This window comes from Serinus canaria, chromosome 3 (genome assembly GCF_022539315.1).
Source record: "Serinus canaria isolate serCan28SL12 chromosome 3, serCan2020, whole genome shotgun sequence".
Classification (NCBI taxonomy): domain Eukaryota; kingdom Metazoa; phylum Chordata; class Aves; order Passeriformes; family Fringillidae; genus Serinus; species Serinus canaria.
In genome coordinates this window covers 75,194,736-75,213,787 of record NC_066316.1, presented here as the reverse complement: position 1 = coordinate 75,213,787, position 19,052 = coordinate 75,194,736, and the positions used below count along the sequence as shown (strand labels likewise).

Below are 19,052 nucleotides of genomic sequence, written 5' to 3'. Positions count from 1 at the left end.
GTCATGAGCTGGAAGGGGCCCACTTGAAAAAAGAAAAAAGAAAAAAAGAAAAAAAAAGAAATTTAGATTGTGGAAGGGTGGAAGGAAGGGAAACTGAGAAATAAATGGAAAATATAGTTTGAACATCTCAACAGCTGGAAAGCTTCCATGTATATTGGATTATCAGGGTGCCCCCGAGCAGGGAGGAATGATAATGAGGACTCCATATCAGAAGGCTAATTAATTACTTTATTATACTATATTATTCTATGCTGTATTACACTATGTTACACTACATCTAAACTGAAACTGCACAAGCACTCAACTCAACTGAACAGAATCTTGTGACTGTCTGCTGACCGACAGTCTGCACATGTGCATGGCCCTGATAGGCCAAGGAAACAAAACACCATCACTCTGGGTAAACAATCTCCATATTGCATTCCACTTTGGCACAACACAGGAGCAGAAAATGAGATAAGAATTGCTTTGATCATCCTTTTCTCTGCTTCGCTCACTGCTTCTCTCAGGTTCAGAGAACGTGAATCCCACACCAGGTAGCAACATGCACACAAATTGTGCACACAAAATTGCAGTAGAAAGCTGTTGTGCCATGTTTGGTGAGGGATGTTGACTTTGGAATGTATCCCTATGGGCTTTCACACAGAGGTGTGCTCACTCTGCTGCACTGAGAGCCAGCACCATGCCCCTCAGTGTGGCTGCAGGGAGTGCTACGATGTACAAAGCTTATCACAACTGTGACAGTATTATTTTTGGACCCTGAGCACAAGCAAACTTCACTCGTAAAGTGTGTTATTTCAATATATTCAGCTTTCTTAAAAAATGTTTAAGGCTAACCCAAGAGAAAACGGTGTTTTCTCTAGATCTTTGTGACAGTGGACTGTGGGAATTATTGAATTATAATCCTCAGGGGTCTAGTATAATCTCTAGAGCCTACAGCCTTAAACTTGTGATATAAAGGTTGCACTTTACTGAAGTGCAACCTTTAACAGTCTTCAAACGAGTGCATTGCTAAAGAGAGCACAGTGACTTCCGCTGTACTTTCCATAAATCCTTACACAAATAGGTCATTAATCAGAAATTTAACCTTCTGAAGCAGTTGGAAGTTGAATAGGAGACTACTTAATGTAATGAAATAACCGAATTTAGATTTTCATGAGAAAAAATTTTTTATTTTGCTTAATCCTTTCAGAAACTTTGGCACTACAGAACTTACAATTTCCATCAAAAGACCTTCTCAGAGAAAATTTTTAATCCAGATTTTCTGGTTATATTTTATTCTGTAGGGTCTGTATATTTTGTTTTGCTTTAGGCTTCACTAAAATGATTCAACTTTCATGAAACTCTTCTGAGGAAAGAAATTTAATTAAAAAAAAATATTCCAACTGACTCAAAACCCAGGACTATGAAAAAAGTGATAATCTTAGCAATGAATATTACTCTGTCAGCGTGCTTCTCTAAGTCCTTAATGCAGATCCTTGAGAGTATAGCTGTGTACTGCAGTCAGGGCAAAACCAAGGGCTGGTAGAGCTGTGACAGCAGAAATCTCTAATGCTCCTAGGGCACCTGTGCTTACACCAGCAGCACAGCTTGTGGATGTTTTTTAGTACTTGTAAAGGGCTTATTTGGCTGGTACAGATGCATCCATGCAGGAGCTCTTTGCCTGTGTAGTACTGAGGTAAAATATTGTTACTGTGGACATAAGCTCAGTTTGTTTAAACCCCATCCAAATGAAAAACAATCTTTGGGAGGAATGACTTTGCTGCTAAATCACTGAGGCACTTGGCAGTGGTGATCATGGAGCCTTGCAAGACTCGGACTGGGATCCAGAGAGGGCAAAGGAAAAGATGCTTCACCCCCACTGAAGCAAACACAAGCTGTGTGTCCTGAAGAGGTGGAGCTGAAGGGGTGAATGAAACCAGATAAGCTCTTCTTTGGTAGATGATTTGTGACTTCATTGTGATTTCACTAGCTGGTTTTAGCAAAATGGAGCTAGCAGCTTGAATCTTAACCCTACAGGGGAACCCAAGTCGCTTTGGAAAACTGTTTCAATGTCCGCGGGGTCACGGTGCTTTCCCATTGTGTCACGGGTTATTCCAGTGCAGAAGGACCAAAAAGTAAAATCTTCTGTCCTGAATTACCCTCGCTCTGGATGGTCCTACTTTACAGCAGGGCCAGTGAGAGGATGAGTCACAGTGAGGCACAGGCTTATGAGCTGATCTGAGAAAAAAATTTCTAACTCCAGTAACTTGTCCTATGAATATTTCTGGGGACTTGAGATAGTTCAAGCCAGTGGCAAGAGAGGTTTGCTGTTGCACTTACTATCATGTGCACTATGTATTTAGTCACGTGTGTAAAACTACTTGATGCCAGTTAGAAATTATTTTCTGATAATTTTCCCTTTGGGAGCCATAGTATCCCATCCTCTGTTAAAGGAAGCAGCTCTAACGATGTTTCCACCTCTCTTCCCCTCAGGAAGCAGAGCTTCATCTACTCTTGAGCTGACTGACAACAAATGTCTTAAAAAAGACATTTGTATCCCTATTTCTCTGCCATATATTTTCTGGGTGTGTGCTGTGTCATCCAGACATAGAGCTACTCATATTTCAAAAAGGTGCTGGAAGGCACACATCTTTCACAAGGTTTGCTGAGAAAAAATAACAGCAGAATTGTTGTCATTACATGTAGCTGCTACTTCTGTGAAACAGCTGGACTTCTCGCATCCTGATTCCCATTTTCTGGACAGACAGACAGACAGACAGGGTACTGGAAGGTAAGGGGAACTTTCAGATGTGGGGAAGCAAGACTAAACAGTTGTAGGTCCCGTGTCTTTCATTCATTAGTACAGAATGAGCAAAGTAAAGTTCTGTTGTGGGGAGATGGTGACATCTGTGAACATTGCAGGCACCAAAAAGTATTTATAAAGAATATGTTTTCTCACACAGAAGTTAAAAAAGTATACCTTGATTTCTAACCTTCCTGATTTTGACTCATTTGGTAGTGGTCAGATGCGAACTTCCTTGTTTTCCTTTACCAGGACTGATTAGGAGGTGAACTGCTCATTTGCTTTTTCTCACTGCCAATGTTTTACTCAGGAGCAGTATAAACACCTAAGTGAGAGTGTCATGACTGAAGGAGAATTAAGCATAATAATCTGCTCTCCATGCCAGACATTAATATACTATACATCCTGTCTCCACTTCACTTTCATATTCATTACTTCTTTAATGAAAAAAAAAAGATATTTTAATGGTCAAAAAATTCTAAATGATTAATGGTACATCAGTTAATGACATTTTAAAAGTATTTCAGGCTGGAAATGTGACACTACAATCATTAAAAATCAGATTCAATTTCCAAAGGTCCTAATCTTAAACTTTATATTGCTGGCAGAAACATAAAATGATATCCCGTAAGCGCGGGTGCTTCTGCATGATGGAAAAGCTCAGGAGTTTTGTGAGTGCTGCCAGAAAATAATGTGTTCTCGGAAATTCTGGAAGTTGAGCAGGAAGATAACTGATGAGGATATGACAAGGCAAATGAACAAATTGTTCGGTATAGAGGAATGCTTAATACAGAGAGATCTTTTTCTCTGAGACATTGTTTGGGGTCCAAGAGTAGCATAATGGCTCCAAATGGATAAAAACAACAGTAAATCCCATTCTCATGCATTATGCATGAGCTCTCCCTATTGGAGTTTGCACCACCATCTGGTGTTTAATTATTCCCACTTTACACCACATGGTGGTGTGAATCTAAAGAAATGAATATGTACATTATAATAATTTGGTGCATAGATTCTGCTTTGCTAATTATTAGGTGCCAGGCGTCCTTTTTTTAAAACTGAAAGTTTAAATTCATTCTAAAAAATAACTGTTTCTGTAGGCTTTCACTGGCAAATACAACGACAATTACTTGTTCCATTCTCTAAAGATCCATTATTTCTATATGGCTGGTTGAGTTTCTCTAACATCTGTACAACATAAATTAATTATACAGTGGTGTCAGAATTTGCATTATCATACACTGTTAGTATTGTTAGAAAGGACCTTGTCTATTTGTAGTTTTAAAAAGAAATTTATATATATGTGTGTGTATTTGTGTATATATATATATCTATATATATATATATATATATATATATATATATATATATATATATACACACACACAGACACACACATATTTTGGTATTGAAGGCCTCTCTTCCTGTCTCCCTTGCTGACACAATGGCTGTCAGTATCTACACGAAGTTTTGCTATGTATCCAGGGGGGTTTTTTTGCACATTATCACCTGTAGACCATTAGATTTCAATCTGTCATCAGCGAATCTGAAAACAATATCCTGTGTCATTAGTTAGGATGGTGGTTTCTACCTGGCAATAAGCCCTGCTGTGAAGAGTGAGACTCCTCAACAAGTGCAGTGTTCCCACTGCTCCCAGAAAGGATGCTGAAAAATTACTGGGTCCCCATTAACAAGTAATTATGTCCACATATTTTTTCTTTTAACAAATGTTTCCATGAATTGAGATACAATGTAAGGAGGGTCAGAAGGATTTTCTGCAATAATGACTAAGAAAACTTGGAAGGCTGTAGCAGTATGTTCAACGGTGTCACTTCCTACCAGATGATGGTTATCTGGTACAATAATGCTGTTAAGGGACATTCAGATAACCAATGCATCCAGCAGGGTTACAACTTACAAATTTAATTTGCTCTTCTATGTTTTGATATACTTTTTTAGCTCAGTGATTTGGGAACTTGCAAGCAAATTCACAAAGTTAGTTATGACATATAGCACTAGAAACATGTCTAAAAGCTGCAAGAGTTCATATTTGCAGACATATTTGAGAAAATAAAACAAAGTAGAATGGTAAGAGACTGAGACTTTTGAGAGCCTCAAAAAGTGTTTTGATGTGGTGGTTTGGTGGTTTTTTTCCACCTTTGAAACATTTCCAATTATTTTACCTATGCTTCTCCTTGATCTGTATTTCAGTAATCTTAAAAAAATAAAAAGAAAAATTAGAGACCATACGGCTCAGATAATTTTCAATGAAGACTAAAACCTCAACTTCATATTATCTTGACAATTCTAATTACCCCATCTTTCTTTCTTTCCTTCTGTACATGAAAACTTTGATAACACACATTAATTTGTAATCAATGTTTGTTGGAAAATGAAGAAAACATCACAGTTCAAAAGAGCACTTTTCACTCTTCTGCAAGAAACAAAAAAAACCTCACTGAACTTTTCACTTATTATTATGTGTGTTTTAATTACCGGTCTTTTGAAATTAATATGTAAATTTAAATGGCATCCAGAAAACTATAGTTTATAGCAGACATTGCAGAAAGTGTATGCATTATAATAGCAAAAACATTCCATTGGAATTAATGTACTTATCCATAACATGAAAGGAATTCTTTCACTCTACCAACTTTCAAAGTTTCATATATATAATTAAAGTAGAACTTCTAAATTAAGTAATATCACCACATCTGAATGCTTACAAAATACATTACTTGCAGTATCAGCAGCTGAGCAAGTACTCTGTCATTTTCATTTTGTTGTAAAAAGGAAAAAAATTCCTTTGTATTTGCCACTTTTCAAATATCCATATTTGAATATTATAAAAGCTAAAAAAATTCAGATATAGGATGTTTCTCTGTAGTCCCAGTGGGTATAAAAAGTGATGTTCATAAAAATAAGTAATACAATATTTTCTGATAGAGGCTTTCATTTTTTTTTTGTGTGTGTAAAATGGTGATAGAAAGAATTTGAATAGAATAATGGTTGTCTGGGAAAAAGGTCTCACTTTTTTTTAAAGAGAAAACTAAATAAGAAGCCATCAAAAAGTCAAACAACATCCAGCAGTTGCTTTTGACAAAGAGTATGTTGCTTCCCAAATGCTTCTCTTCTGTCTCCAGGAACTGTATTCAGTGATCCTGGAGAAAGTGGGAATATTGTGACATCTGTATCAGCTCAGTGCACTGCCAGGGAACCTCCAAAAGCTCAGGTCATATTTTAGTTCTTGAAGAAATTAGGGAAAGAAGTCCATGGGGTTAAACTTAGTATTATCTCATCAGCATTATCTCATCAGCATTCAGTACCACTGCTATGCCATGAAGGAGAAAAAAATAACAGAGAAACATGAGAAGAGGAATAGATAAAAGGCAAGCACTGAGAGGAAAAACATGTTGTTTCTTAATTGAGCTGGAGGAGGGGAAAACGTTGCTTGCAGCTCTCTTTTGATGAGAAACCTTCTTGTGCCCATGACTATGTAGGTTAAAAAATATTGTGCTGCCTCTAATATAATAAACAGTCAAAATGCAATCCTTATGTGGTAAATCAATGGTGAAAAGTGAGGAAGAAAACAAGAGGGGGAAGTGAGGAAAAATATAATTCAGCAATGTGAATATTTGTAGGAAGTGCAAGCTTAATTTATCTGACTGAAAACATCATCGTAACCCTTTTGATGCTGTGCATATCTACATCAGCTGAGATTTTCTCTCCCTTCTTCTTTCTCCCAATATCTCAGTCCCTTTCTCCCCACCATATCCCAAAGTGTCTCTGATGTTGTTTATAGTTCCATGCTGTAGTTTATATTGTACACAAAATGGCAAAAGGGGAAGACTGCACTAACTAGTGAGAGTATTAGATTCGGTGTTAAGTCATTGTCTCATACCTGACGTTTTTTCTGAGCCGTCTAAACTGCACATATTATTGATGTTACAATTTTTGGGGTTTTTTTTCTTCCTCTTGACTCTTCAGACAACAACATCCCTACCTATTATCTAATTCTGGACTAGAATTAAATTCACAAAGCGAATTCTGAAATGGAATTTTCAATGGATTCTATTTGCAGACTCAGATTAAACATAGCAAAACCAGCCACTCTAATGGCATTTTGGCACTTTGGCTCACAGGTGGCAGGGGAAGGTACAGAAACTGAAAAAATAAACAAAACCACTCCCTGCAAACAAATCAGTAAAGAAAATATCCTTGAACTTGGGATAAAGGTTGGGCTTGGGGCAGAGGCTTGAAAGTGCTCTTATTGTAACCAATCCTAAAGCAATGTTTTCTAATTATAGAACAAAAATTCCCTCTCGGATGAAGCTGCCTGTCAGCCCACTCCACGGCAGAAATGGCCATATGGGCTGCTCTGCAGACGGCTGGGCAGTGGCGTGTGTACAGCTGTGCAGGACGAGCACCCAGGTGTTTCAGCCTGCCTGTGATAGGCAGCCAGCAGGCAGTTCAGCAAGGGTGGGGAGGAAACTCAGTCAGGGTGAAAGAAACCAGCAAGATGGGATTTGACAGGAAATAGCAATAATAATTAATAACATTAATGCATAAAAAGAAAGTGCTTTTTTTTCTTTTTTGATTTATTTTTTCCAGGTCAGATCAGGGTTTTCTATGAGAAACAAAGTCTGATCTTATTTAAGGTTTGCTGAGACTGTAAATAAGAAATATGAATATAACACAAGTGTAGGCAACCATGAGGTTGTTAAAAATAGCAAAAAGAATAGAGCTGCTTTGCTTCCACATGAACTAAATGAACATACCTGAAACAGACAGATAACATTAATTTTTATCCCCAGATTTTCTCATTCCTGGATCCTCTGCTACCTGATTCCAGTGGCTCAGCTCATACAGATTTTCAGTCCTATGCTAAATATATTACTTAGACTACAGGGAATGCAAAGTCACCTCATTGACTGCATCTGAGTCTCTTTTGACTTGGGCTGGGGAAGCTGCTAAAGAAATCTGAGCTTCTTTCTCTCACAGCTGAATCTGGAAAGGATACATTTTGTGCCACTGTCAGCTGAATCCTGCACACAGCTGCATCCAGATTCAGATATAACCATATACACAAATAACAGTGCTGTGAAGCTGTGAGCACAAAGGAAATACAGATTGAAAAAGCTATTACAAAGTGCCAGAGAATGTTTTGTGCTATACAAATATACTTATTACTAAGTATTTGCACTGGTTACAAAGCTTTAGAAATGCTTTAAAGGATGCTTTTAACCAATGCATGAATATGATGAGGAGCACCTGTAAATATTTTTGATTATCAGTCTGTATATGTAGGCTGTTATTTTGCTTTGGGCTGAAAAATTTGGAAGAATGCTTTGAGAAAAATATGTTTTAAAAACACAGCAAAAAATTAGCATTATATGCATCATGTATGCAGTTTTCTTAAATGTAAAATAATACATTAATGAAAACCAATGTTGACTTTTTTACTTTTAAATGTTGTCTTACTCTATATACACCATTGACCTTGTTATACATTGGTAAAAAAACCCATAGAAAATTGGGAATGTCAGCTTAAGCATCTTTGAACTTTTAACAAGTGTGGACTCTCCACTTTCTACAATAATCATCCTAAACTTGACAGACTTTTGAGTGATTTATCACAATGGCCAGTGTGTCAAGAGTTTGTACCAGTGGGAGTCTGGATTGAGGAAGGAAGTTGAAGTGAATTAAACACACTTGAGTTTTGGTCATTAGTTTTTAACAAGTCAGAAAACATCCATCCTCTTAATCTTGACAAGAATTGAGTGTTATAGAAAGTCAAATGTAGGACTTATCTAAGAGGGATCAGATAAAAATTAGACTTCTTGGAATTCTCCTCCCCTTCCATGGAGACTTAGAAATGAAAAAAGTTACCTTCTTACTCTTCAATGATTAGAAAAGGAGACTTGACAGATTTCTTAGACTAGGCTAGCTCTTACATAGCTGCACTAAGAGGGATGAATCCCATCTGTGCAGTGAGATTTTTTAAAGTGCTTACATGACTTCTGTGTTTACTTTTCATGAGGTCCCCAGAAATCTTTGTTTCTCAATTACATGTATTTGGTGTTTATTTGAATGTCAATAAAATGAATAGACAAGCACCTTACCAAAATCCAAGTCTGCTGATTATGTCCTTAAATTCTCAGTTCATTTTTTAAACCATAACTTACAATTTCTTTGCCTGTTTCTTTGTTAGCTCATAATAGGGAAAGTAATGCATCCACATGGGGATAGTAATTTCAAAAGTATAACAGAAGAAACATGGTAGAACTTTCAGTAAAACTCCTCAGGGAAAGAGAAAGTAATCCCAATGATTCTGAATTGCCACACGCACAAAGAAATTTTCTCTGTAAGTATGGATCAGGGATTGTTTTATAGTCTGAGCCATTGAAGTAGTTCTTGTATGTATACTAGATAGAGAAAATTGCAAGCTGAACTCAGTCAAACCTGTCGTATCTATTTAATTAGTAAGTATAATTTGACAAAAAATAGGATGCAATATTGTGTTTTAATAATTATATTCCTGAGACAGGGGGTTGCTGTCCAGATAAAACATTGATGCACACTACAAGGATTTCATTCCTGAGTGGTAAAGCACACCTTTCTCTATAGCACTACTGTGTTTCACAGCCCTCCACCTCATGACTTAGTGCAGGAGCCAATGTTAAAGCCCTTGAACACCTAAATTCCCATTAGTGAAGTTCTCCTAGCCATTTAATCCTGTCATGCACAATAGTTTAATTCTTTTAGCTTTAAAGAGTGATGCGCCAAGATCCTGCTTAAATCCTAGCTTGATTAATAAAACAAGTATTTCCAGAACAGTTTTACCTGGCTAGATCCACAATGTAGCCAGACTGTAAGAAAGGCAAAGCTGCTGTAATGTTGAAGGGGCAATTCAGTAGTTGATGATATGTGAGGGAGCTAAATTTTGAATTTTCTTCTGACTGAACCCAAGCTGCCTGGGGGTACCACTGAGAAGGTATTCCAGGATGGGAATTTCTCAGCCTCTTCTGTCTCATTTACCAGGAAATAATTGAATAACAGAGGAGACAGAGGTAGAGCAGAACAATTTGCCAGCCTGCCAGTTAGAGCACTCACCTTGAATGTGGGATCATCCCATTCTCAAGGGAGTATAAACGATCCAGAAACAGTGAAACAGCTCCATCAGATAGAAATGTAAGTGTCCCCCCCTCTTTAACCAGGTGGTTTCCATTTGCATAGTTGACGATTGTTTATACTGCTTTAGTAAAGGAGGAAGGAAAAAGGAAAACAGGGAGTGGGAATTATATATATTCTTTGCTGTATTGTGAGTACTTTAGATGAGCTAAAGAAGGCAGAGGAGGGAAAACATCTATATTAAAGACACCAATCTTAATACTGATGCTTAATCCAAGACCTGTGGATATTTCTGAAAGCTGAACAGATATCAGCAATAGTGATTCTTATGTCCTTGGTGAGTATATCTTTTAGGAGTTTCTGATGAAAGAGAGCTCTTCAACAGTCTTGTGATATTCCAAGTCTATAACTGGAAAATTGTGCGCTTCATTTTCTTCCACGTGGTCAGACATTCCTATGATTTCCTTTGAAAGGTTCTGGTACTTGTTGGACACTTTCTTGCATGACCTTAATATTTCTACAGCAAATCAGACAATAAAAGATCAATGCACTGAAGGACCTTCATAAGGCCAAGAAAGGACCAACACCAGAGCTGGGGTAAGGAGAGAACTCAAAATCCTACCCAACAGTGTAGAAAAAAGCAAGAAAAGCAATTAGAGTAGTTCAGGCTTCCAGAGTCCTAGCCACTTCATTTTGGCTTTGTGTCCTCTTTTAGGTGCCCTGATTACATTGGACATGTGAAACATATACATCTTCGTCTACTGCATAGAATTTGGAGTTATTAAACTTATTAGGTAGTCATATGCCTGAAGACTAGCATGCAAATCTCTGCTGCAAGCCTATCCTTATTTCCTTTTCTAAATCTTATGAGACAGAATCCAAACTGGTATCAGGAAATATGTTCTTGAGGGACTATTCACCAAGATTTGTATGAAAATCGTTGTAACCACCTTCATAACTGGATATAAAAAGAAGCTTTTTTGATTCATTTTTTTAAATCATTGTACCATGAAAAATTACTTCTCTCTTGTATCTGCTTTTACTTTTGTTGTTTCCAGAAGCTTTTTTGATTCATTTTTTTTAATCATTGTACCATGAAAAATTACTTCTCTCTTGTATCTGCTTTTACTTTTGTTGTTTCCAGACTGAGACCCTGACCTTCCAAACTTCTAATTTTGAGCATGTGAGTATTACCTTGGGGTTCAAGAAGGGCAACAGAAGTGACCAGAGACATCTGACCCCAATTTAAACCTTAATCCCATGAAGAGTTTTGAATATGAAATCAATATGACTATTCACACAGCTAAACATAGGAATGTGAACTCTTTACAAGGTTGGGACCTACTAGAATAGGCTCTTTTAATTTCATTTAGTGCAGGAATTCGACATTTCAAACAATTTTGTTGTTCTTGTAACCTTTCATATTATTGTTTTGATGTTTGGGGAAGATGATTATCTCAGGGGTTGCAGCAGGACCAAAGGTGTTTGGGTGAGCTTTTCAATATCTGTCTATAACATCCTATTAGAAAACAGAATTTTCACAGTTCTGCAAACTGTAACTATCTGCTAATATTATACTGCATTCACTTGTATCATTGAGCCTTCACAGAACTCAGGCTTCTAATTCAGAATAGTCTCCTACTGGCTTTTGCTGTGAAGTATTATCTCCACACGTATCGTTAATTTTCTTTTCATAGTATTAGGCCCCATTAGTCTATTCCTTGTTGCCTTGTATTTAAAAATAGAAGTTATTAAAGTGGATTTCTCTTAACTGCATAGTAAATAAACTATATAGGTCATTTGGCTCTTAAACTTGTGTTGTAAAAGTGTATTATTATTCATATGTATGTGTACAGAAGTAAAGATACACAATATTATATTTTTCTTAATAAAACAGAAAGTTATGTTAAATAGGATTCTGTTATTTCCGTCGTGAATAAAGCTTATTTACAGGACTTCATTAATATGCAAGAAACATGCAACCTGTCAACCTACTTTTAAAATCCATTTGTAGTGTGTACCTTTTTGCAGTTTTTTTGAAAATCCAAGTCTAGGAATTCATGGTGAGATACACTCTGCCTTAAATCCATCATAGTACCTAAAAGAAATCCAATACTCTTGTACTTTTTGAAATAGTGTAATTCCTAAGGCATTTAAACACAGTATTTTCATTCTTAGATTAAAGCCCCCTGGGTGCTTAATTTTAATTGCCCAGACAGATGAATTGCATTCACACCAGGCAGTGCAAATAGACACCCAAACTCTGTCAAAGACTTTAGAGAAGCTTGACAAATATGAACTATGAGATTATATTTAGCATACTCTGGCATCCTGTCTGTTGATTGGGATTTATTTTTTTCTTCTGTAAAGGGCTGATATAGACTAGTGGTAGAATCCTGTTCCAGGTCCTAGGCTACTCAGCAAGAGGGAACAGAACAGCTACACGCTGACAAAGTGCCCAAACTCTCAGGTCTGTGAAGTTTTGTAACACTCAGCTTGTTTACAATCAAGCAGTTAAAAGTCATGGGGCAAGAGCAAAGGAAGGCTGGTTTTTATCTGGTAAGAAAGGAACGAAATTAAAATGAAATCATTGTCCCTACTCTGAGACTGGTGTTCTGCTTTATCTTTTAAGGCTGCCCTTACTGCTAATTTTTGGTATTAAGGGCCAGCACTTTGGCAAAGGCAGCTGTGAGCAAGAGGGATCACAAATGATGACAGCAATTCACATTTCCCCGTTTGTTCCTGAATTCTGAGGAAAATAGGTGAGGAGACATAAATCCTAATTTCAGGATGACATGATGGAAGGAGGCATCTTTTTGTCTGTATGTTGCCAATATAGAATATTAGTAGTGTGTAGAACATTGCCAGCAAATGCTCTCTCACCTGCTGCAGGATCTGAAGTGAAGCGTACAGCATATCCCTCTCCAAGAGACATCATCTCACACTACTGTGCATGCAGGGAATTCAGGTTGCTCTGAAACATCCCCCAGCAAGAACTAATTAATCAAATTTTTTAGAGAAGTAGTCCTTCATCAACTCTATTGGGCAGCTGAATTCCTCTTCTGTTTGTACTGAAGCATCAATAGAGGGGAATAGCATTTTACATTGCTTTGCTTTACCTTTTTGGTTTGACTCACTTAATTTCATTCCCTAGTTAATAGACATCCTACTGGGTTTTTACACAGTCAGCTTTTTCCTTTGAAAACTTTACCAAGTTAAGCTTATCTTTTTCAGTCCTCATGATCTAACTACCTACAAATAGCTGAATGTTTTGTCACACTGTCCCCATGAATTCACAAAGTTGAAAAACAGTTTTCTTCTACTGAATAGACTGTTAAATTAGCTCTATGAGTGGTAAACATGTCATGAGTTATCTATGTCCTGATTTTGGAGGACTGTAATATATTAGGCTAATATAATGTTTTATTCTCTCCTGCATTGTATCATTTCTTCATTGATTATTTCTGCCATTCTTGAACTCAGTCACTTCAAGCAATAACTGCCAGAGAATTGTTTCCGTCTTTCTCCCACACTTCCTCTCTAAATGCACTCTGCCTTAAATGTAAAAGAGACTGTAAGTTCAATATCTTGCAGCCCTGCAGGGTTAGAAACAGAAGCTTTATCCCATTAGAAACAGATGGTTCCTACCTTCCCAAAGGGTCATGCATAGCTCTAACTGGAGTGCCTGGAAAGTCCTGAAACAGCATGTTGTGACAGACTCGTCAGACCTGCAGTCATGCCAGTTACTACCCTATACACCTACCTTTTAAAAACTGGAGGGGACATACAATAGCACAATGACACTAAATGCAGACAAATAAAAGCCTTTGTTTTTTAAAAATTATATAAATAAAAATTGGAAATATCCTAACATAACAAAGATTTCCAACTCCAACTAACATGCAATATCTAATTCAACAAAAAGTTGTATACCATGTGCTGCTGATGTTGATTAAGGATTTCCTCTGGCAGTACGACCAAGGGCTGAAATCTGTCATTTTGATTTACATTAGCTGGAGATAAGTCTGTCTCACTGGTAAGTCAGCAAACACAGGAACATAGGACTAGGATAAAATTAATTTTTTAAATGTGGTTCAGTTTCTGATATTACACATAATACTTTTAATAAATTAAACAAATTCCACTTTAAAAATAGGTCAGATTTTTTGGGGTTGTGTTCTTTCTGTAGATCAACCATTGTTCTTAAGTCAGAAATCTTATTCTCTGTTCTTGTCTATGTCTATTCATGACCTGGCTAATTGCCTTTTGTTTTGTTTAAATCCTAAATCACCATTATCACTTAAAGAGTAAATATTTTGGTTTTTTTGGTGTTCATGCCTTGCATATGTTTTAAGTCCTTCTTGACCTTCTTTTTTATGATCAAAATAATAAATACCCAATAACATTTTTTTTATTTTTGTGAAAAGGTTTACTACTGATCTTATGCACCTTTCTCCAACCTATTCAAGTTTCAATACATCTTTTTTTGAATGTATTTGATCAGAATTGTTTTTCACAACATTTCACTTTTGCCTTGTACAATGTCATTGATTCCTGTCTGTATTCTCTGAAAACACATCAAATGACACTTTGTAGGATCACATTTTTCTTTTTCATGGTCATACTGTCGTGATGGTACATAGTGGTCTGTGACATGTAGAGACAGATTTTCTTCCTCAGTTGTTTCCAAATAATGAATTTCTGATTTACTGAAAAAAAAATGTTATTAATAATTCCTAAATGCACAACCATCCATTTCTTACTATTGAATTTCATTCTGCTCCTATTTTTCCAGTACTCAGGATCATCCAATTCTTTCTGCGTGATATCCCAATTTTCCTAACAAGTTACATATTTCATTTAACTCAGTATCAAATTCCTTTCAAGGTTATTAAAAAAAACATTAACGAAACCACTCAAGAGACCAATCACTGAGGAACTGCAGTTGTAACCTCTCTCTACTTGAGCTCATTCCTGTTCTTTACTCCTATTGTCACCCCTCCTTTAGTCCCTTCTCCACTTTATAATTCCCAGATTAATCCCTTTTTTCTCCTCTTCTTAACTAACAATTCCTGTGTGGTATCAGACTGATAAGATCTGTTCTCTTTTCCCATCTAGAAAATCAATCATTCTTCAATGCATTCTATCAGGTTAGACTGGCAATATCTTTTTCTTTCTTTCAAAATGCCTTTCAGAAGAAGCCTTGAATATTATTATTTATCAGACTAATGGGTTGTCATTCTGCCCACCTTTTCCCACCTTATCTTCTATTCTCCACTGATATGAAACAACTCAGGAAATAATAATAAAAAAAAATACTACAAAATCTTGCTGTGAAGTCTGTAATTCTATGTTTCATTTTGCTCCGAATCTTGGAAAAAAAAGGGCTTTGTTCCTCAACTTTGAATATTGTAAGATCCTCATATTTTGGATCTATCCCAGTTGCAGTAATATCCATTATAATGGATAATAACCCCTATTCACACACTCATCACCTTACCAGTGTTTTCATCATAATCATCATCATCATCATCATCATCATCATCACAGAAAAATGAGGAAAATATTAATTTAAATAGATATCTTCCTAATCTTGTTGCATACTACCACTGACTCATCTATTCTTAATCTTTTAATTTATGAGATTGAAGCAATTTCTATGGCTTGATTCACAAGCAATGGATAGGAAGCATAGAAGTGTAAACCTTCCCTGTTTATTCTTTTTTTTTTAAATTTCAGTTTGTACCTATATATTCTATTTTCTGTTTGTATTTGACCTGTTTTCATTCCCATATTTTTCTATGTTAATTATTTACGCAGTTAGATTTGGAACATAAACAGTGAAAGATTTGTTTTCCTACACTTTTGGGTTCCTTATATGATTCAGATTATTTTTCTCCTTTGGTTTAAATAAAATCTGGATACTGTTTCCATTCAAGTTCCTGAATGCTATGGACTAGTTGGTTTCACTCTCTGATTCTTGTATTTTTTCAGCAGTAGACCACTCAAATATGAGAACCTTAACAACAATCTCTTCATTCACCTCTATTTATAATGCAAATTGAATAAGAGACAAGAAATAGATGATCACTGGGATTTTTTTGTGAATAACCAAACAGTTTCTACTATAACTACTTATGCAAAATCATTGAAACATTCAGAGCTTCATGCTGATTGGGTGACTGGCTGCTGAAGTAGTGTACACATCCAACTCCTGCATTTATAAAGTAAGTACTGCTGTTTTCAGAGAGACAGAGAGGAATCCACAAATGTAACAATGCAGTTTTTCTAGTTGGAAAAAATTCTGGTATTTGGTACAAGTGGAAGAGTACATTGACACAACCTATATTAGTAAAATATGTAAGACCTTAATTTAAATTCCTCCTTACTCATTCATTTTGTGGCGATATTAAGAGGAGAATGTGCCCATATAAATGAGTTTATAGTATTTTGAAGAACATCATGACGTCTTCCTGAAAGTTTGTTCTCTAAATATAGCATGAACCCATCCCTGGTTAACTCTGAGATTATCATAATTTTAGTGGTCTGGCTGCAGATGTCGTGCAGTTGCTCTAGTCAATGGCAGGAACAAAAAACTGAGAATCAATAAATCTCTACCTGAATATTGATTATACAATATCTTTCTTTGTTCTTTGTGGGATTAGCTGGTGGTCTATTGTGCATCAGCAAACAGTTACTTAAGAGGAAACTAATGTTAGAGATGCTATAAAAAGAGCAGTAGCAGAGCAAACAGATTTAAATAAGTTCAATTCTAACAAAAACTCTTAAATCTTGAAACAATTTCAACTCCACCAAGGGTAAGTAAGTAAACAGAAACAATATATTTTCTTTCACCTTCTACTGTCAGTAGTTGCTTTCATATTCCCTGTCTTCAGATATGAGAAAGGTTTTCATATCTTTCCCAGTAAAAGACTCTTTTTAGCTGTAATATGATTATTTTTCTTTAGTTTACACATTTCTTACTATATTTACATGATATCAGTTGTGAAGATTTTCTAAAACAGAGTTCCTCCTACAGATATAGAACAAGAAAAGTAGATACATGAGAATCAAAGATTTTCTTTTTCCTATTATTTTGTTGATCATACAGAAATATAAAAGCCAATTTTAGCAAATATCTTTTTTTCTTTTCTAAATTAATTTCATCAGTCTAATTCTCTGCAATATACGTAGAATCTTTATATATGTTCATGCATAGAAAGAAAAATTTACATGTATGAACACAGGGAACAGAAAAGATCCAAAGAATCTTTTTTTTTTTAAAGAAGGAAATTCTCTATGTTTCTTTCCTTTTAAGTCTAATATACCACTTTTAAAAACTAAGAAAAGCCACAGGTATATGGAAGAACTATCTCACTTGTTTAGGGGAACTAAATTTGAGTTCCTTTAGATAATGTCAAAACTTGTGGCGGGAAAAAATATTCTTCAAAAGATTTTTTTTTTATAGCATTAGTAGTCATACTAGCTGCCCCTGCTGTTCAGAGTATAGGATTAGGATGAACAGAGAGAAGATTAAAGTTTGTTCTTACAAGCAGAATGGCCCAAACATGCTCCTTAGTGCTCACTCTTCAGAGGTCCTACCCTCTCAATTGTGCAAATTGAAAGAAGGATGGGGGTGCTTCCTATTTGAACTCTTCAGAATAACCCAGATGATTTATATTTAAAACAGATTAGGAAGTGTTTGTGGGAGCTATTACACTTTCTGGGCTTTAATACTATACTCTCCAGCTGAGGAAAAGTAACATCTGGAATTACAGACCTCTTCAGTGTCTGTTCACAGGCTGAGAAAATAACACGAAGACAAAAAATACACCTGAATTTACAGGGATCCTCATAATGTTGTTGCACTTAAAAGCTGTATCATTTTACCTGACTGATTCATCTGGATCCATCTGTTTAGCAGCAGAGATTGGTAGTAGGGAAGTCTTATAAATAAGTACAACCTTTATAGCATCAATTCCAGTTATGCTGATTCTAGAAGAGATTCTTGGCTGTCCAAGCACATCCTTTAAGAGCAGAGTTAAACTTGTATACTCAAGGAAATATTTTTAGGACTAAGAAAAATCATGTATTGTTTTCATGGGCTGTGTTCCGTTAAATATCATCCTTGAGGAAAAGTACAATCACAGAAATAGTCTGTGGCTGCTGTAACAAATTATGGGGAGACAGATGTTCCTTTCTCCACCTTGTTTTGTGACAATTTAGTAGTTCATGCTGCTATTTTTGTTATTATCCTGAAGCAGGTTCTTTTTCAGATGCTGTAGTTTCCCCCCTGTTACAAAGAAAACTGATTGGCATGCACAAAGCATATCCATCTTAGTTCCATCCCCTCAGCCTTTCACATTTGACATGTTAGGGAATTGGCAATTATCAACAGATGGTGCAAATTAGAATGTCATGATGTTACTTTAAATTTTCTCCAATGGCAGGTTATCTTTCTAATAAATCCAGGGGTTAAGAAAACACAAAGATAATATTTCCCTTCCTTTAACCCATTCACCTTTAGTCTTGAAATAAGTCCAAGCTCCAAAGCAAGTAAATCCACATATTTTGCTAACTCGCTGATTTAATTGCTCAAGTAACTAGTCCTTAATTTATCCCTTAATCCAAAATTTCTCCTTAGTTTGATCCCTTAATCTGGAATCTGGGATAAAAACTAATGTCTATTATTATCTAGCAAGGTTATTAGAAATGAATCACTCATCTAAAACAGAATGAGAAATAGCTTATGAACTAGGGACTGAAAAGGGTGACATAAAATTGCATCAATGACTACTCAAGGAAAAGCAAATATTCAGAAAGAGGGAGGCTTTAAAAAATGGAAGGTTCAAAACATTTGCCAGTCAATGATCTAAAGATATCAAACATTAGAATTCCAAACTGGGCTGGTATTTTTTAAGCATATGGTAGAAATTATTAAGATTCTGGTAAAAATCATAGTAAGCAATGATAATATTTCTGATTATTTAATTAATTTGAGATAAATCTCATAAATTCCCTAATTTCCTTGTTAAGTATTTTCTTGAGAAATAAGGAACTCACAATCAGTTTAGAAATAAATGAAAGTAAAAAGCAGAAAATGTGTGAAGTATAAATTGCCCTAATCTCATAATTC

General features: G+C 35.9%; 1 long non-coding RNA gene across 3 annotated transcripts in view; it reads left to right on the top strand.

Moving 5' to 3' along the window:
* Positions 1-389: 389 nt before the first annotated feature.
* LOC127059382 (uncharacterized) overlaps positions 390-19,052 on the top strand; it is a 37,675-nt gene continuing 19,012 nt past the window's right edge. The window contains exon 1 of one of the 3 annotated variants that reach the window (XR_007777115.1): positions 390-536. This is a non-coding gene — a long non-coding RNA (uncharacterized LOC127059382). Of the gene's footprint in view, positions 537-11,055; positions 11,100-19,052 lie in introns of those variants that run through there. The other 2 variants (XR_007777114.1, XR_007777116.1) reach the window with 2 other exon arrangements.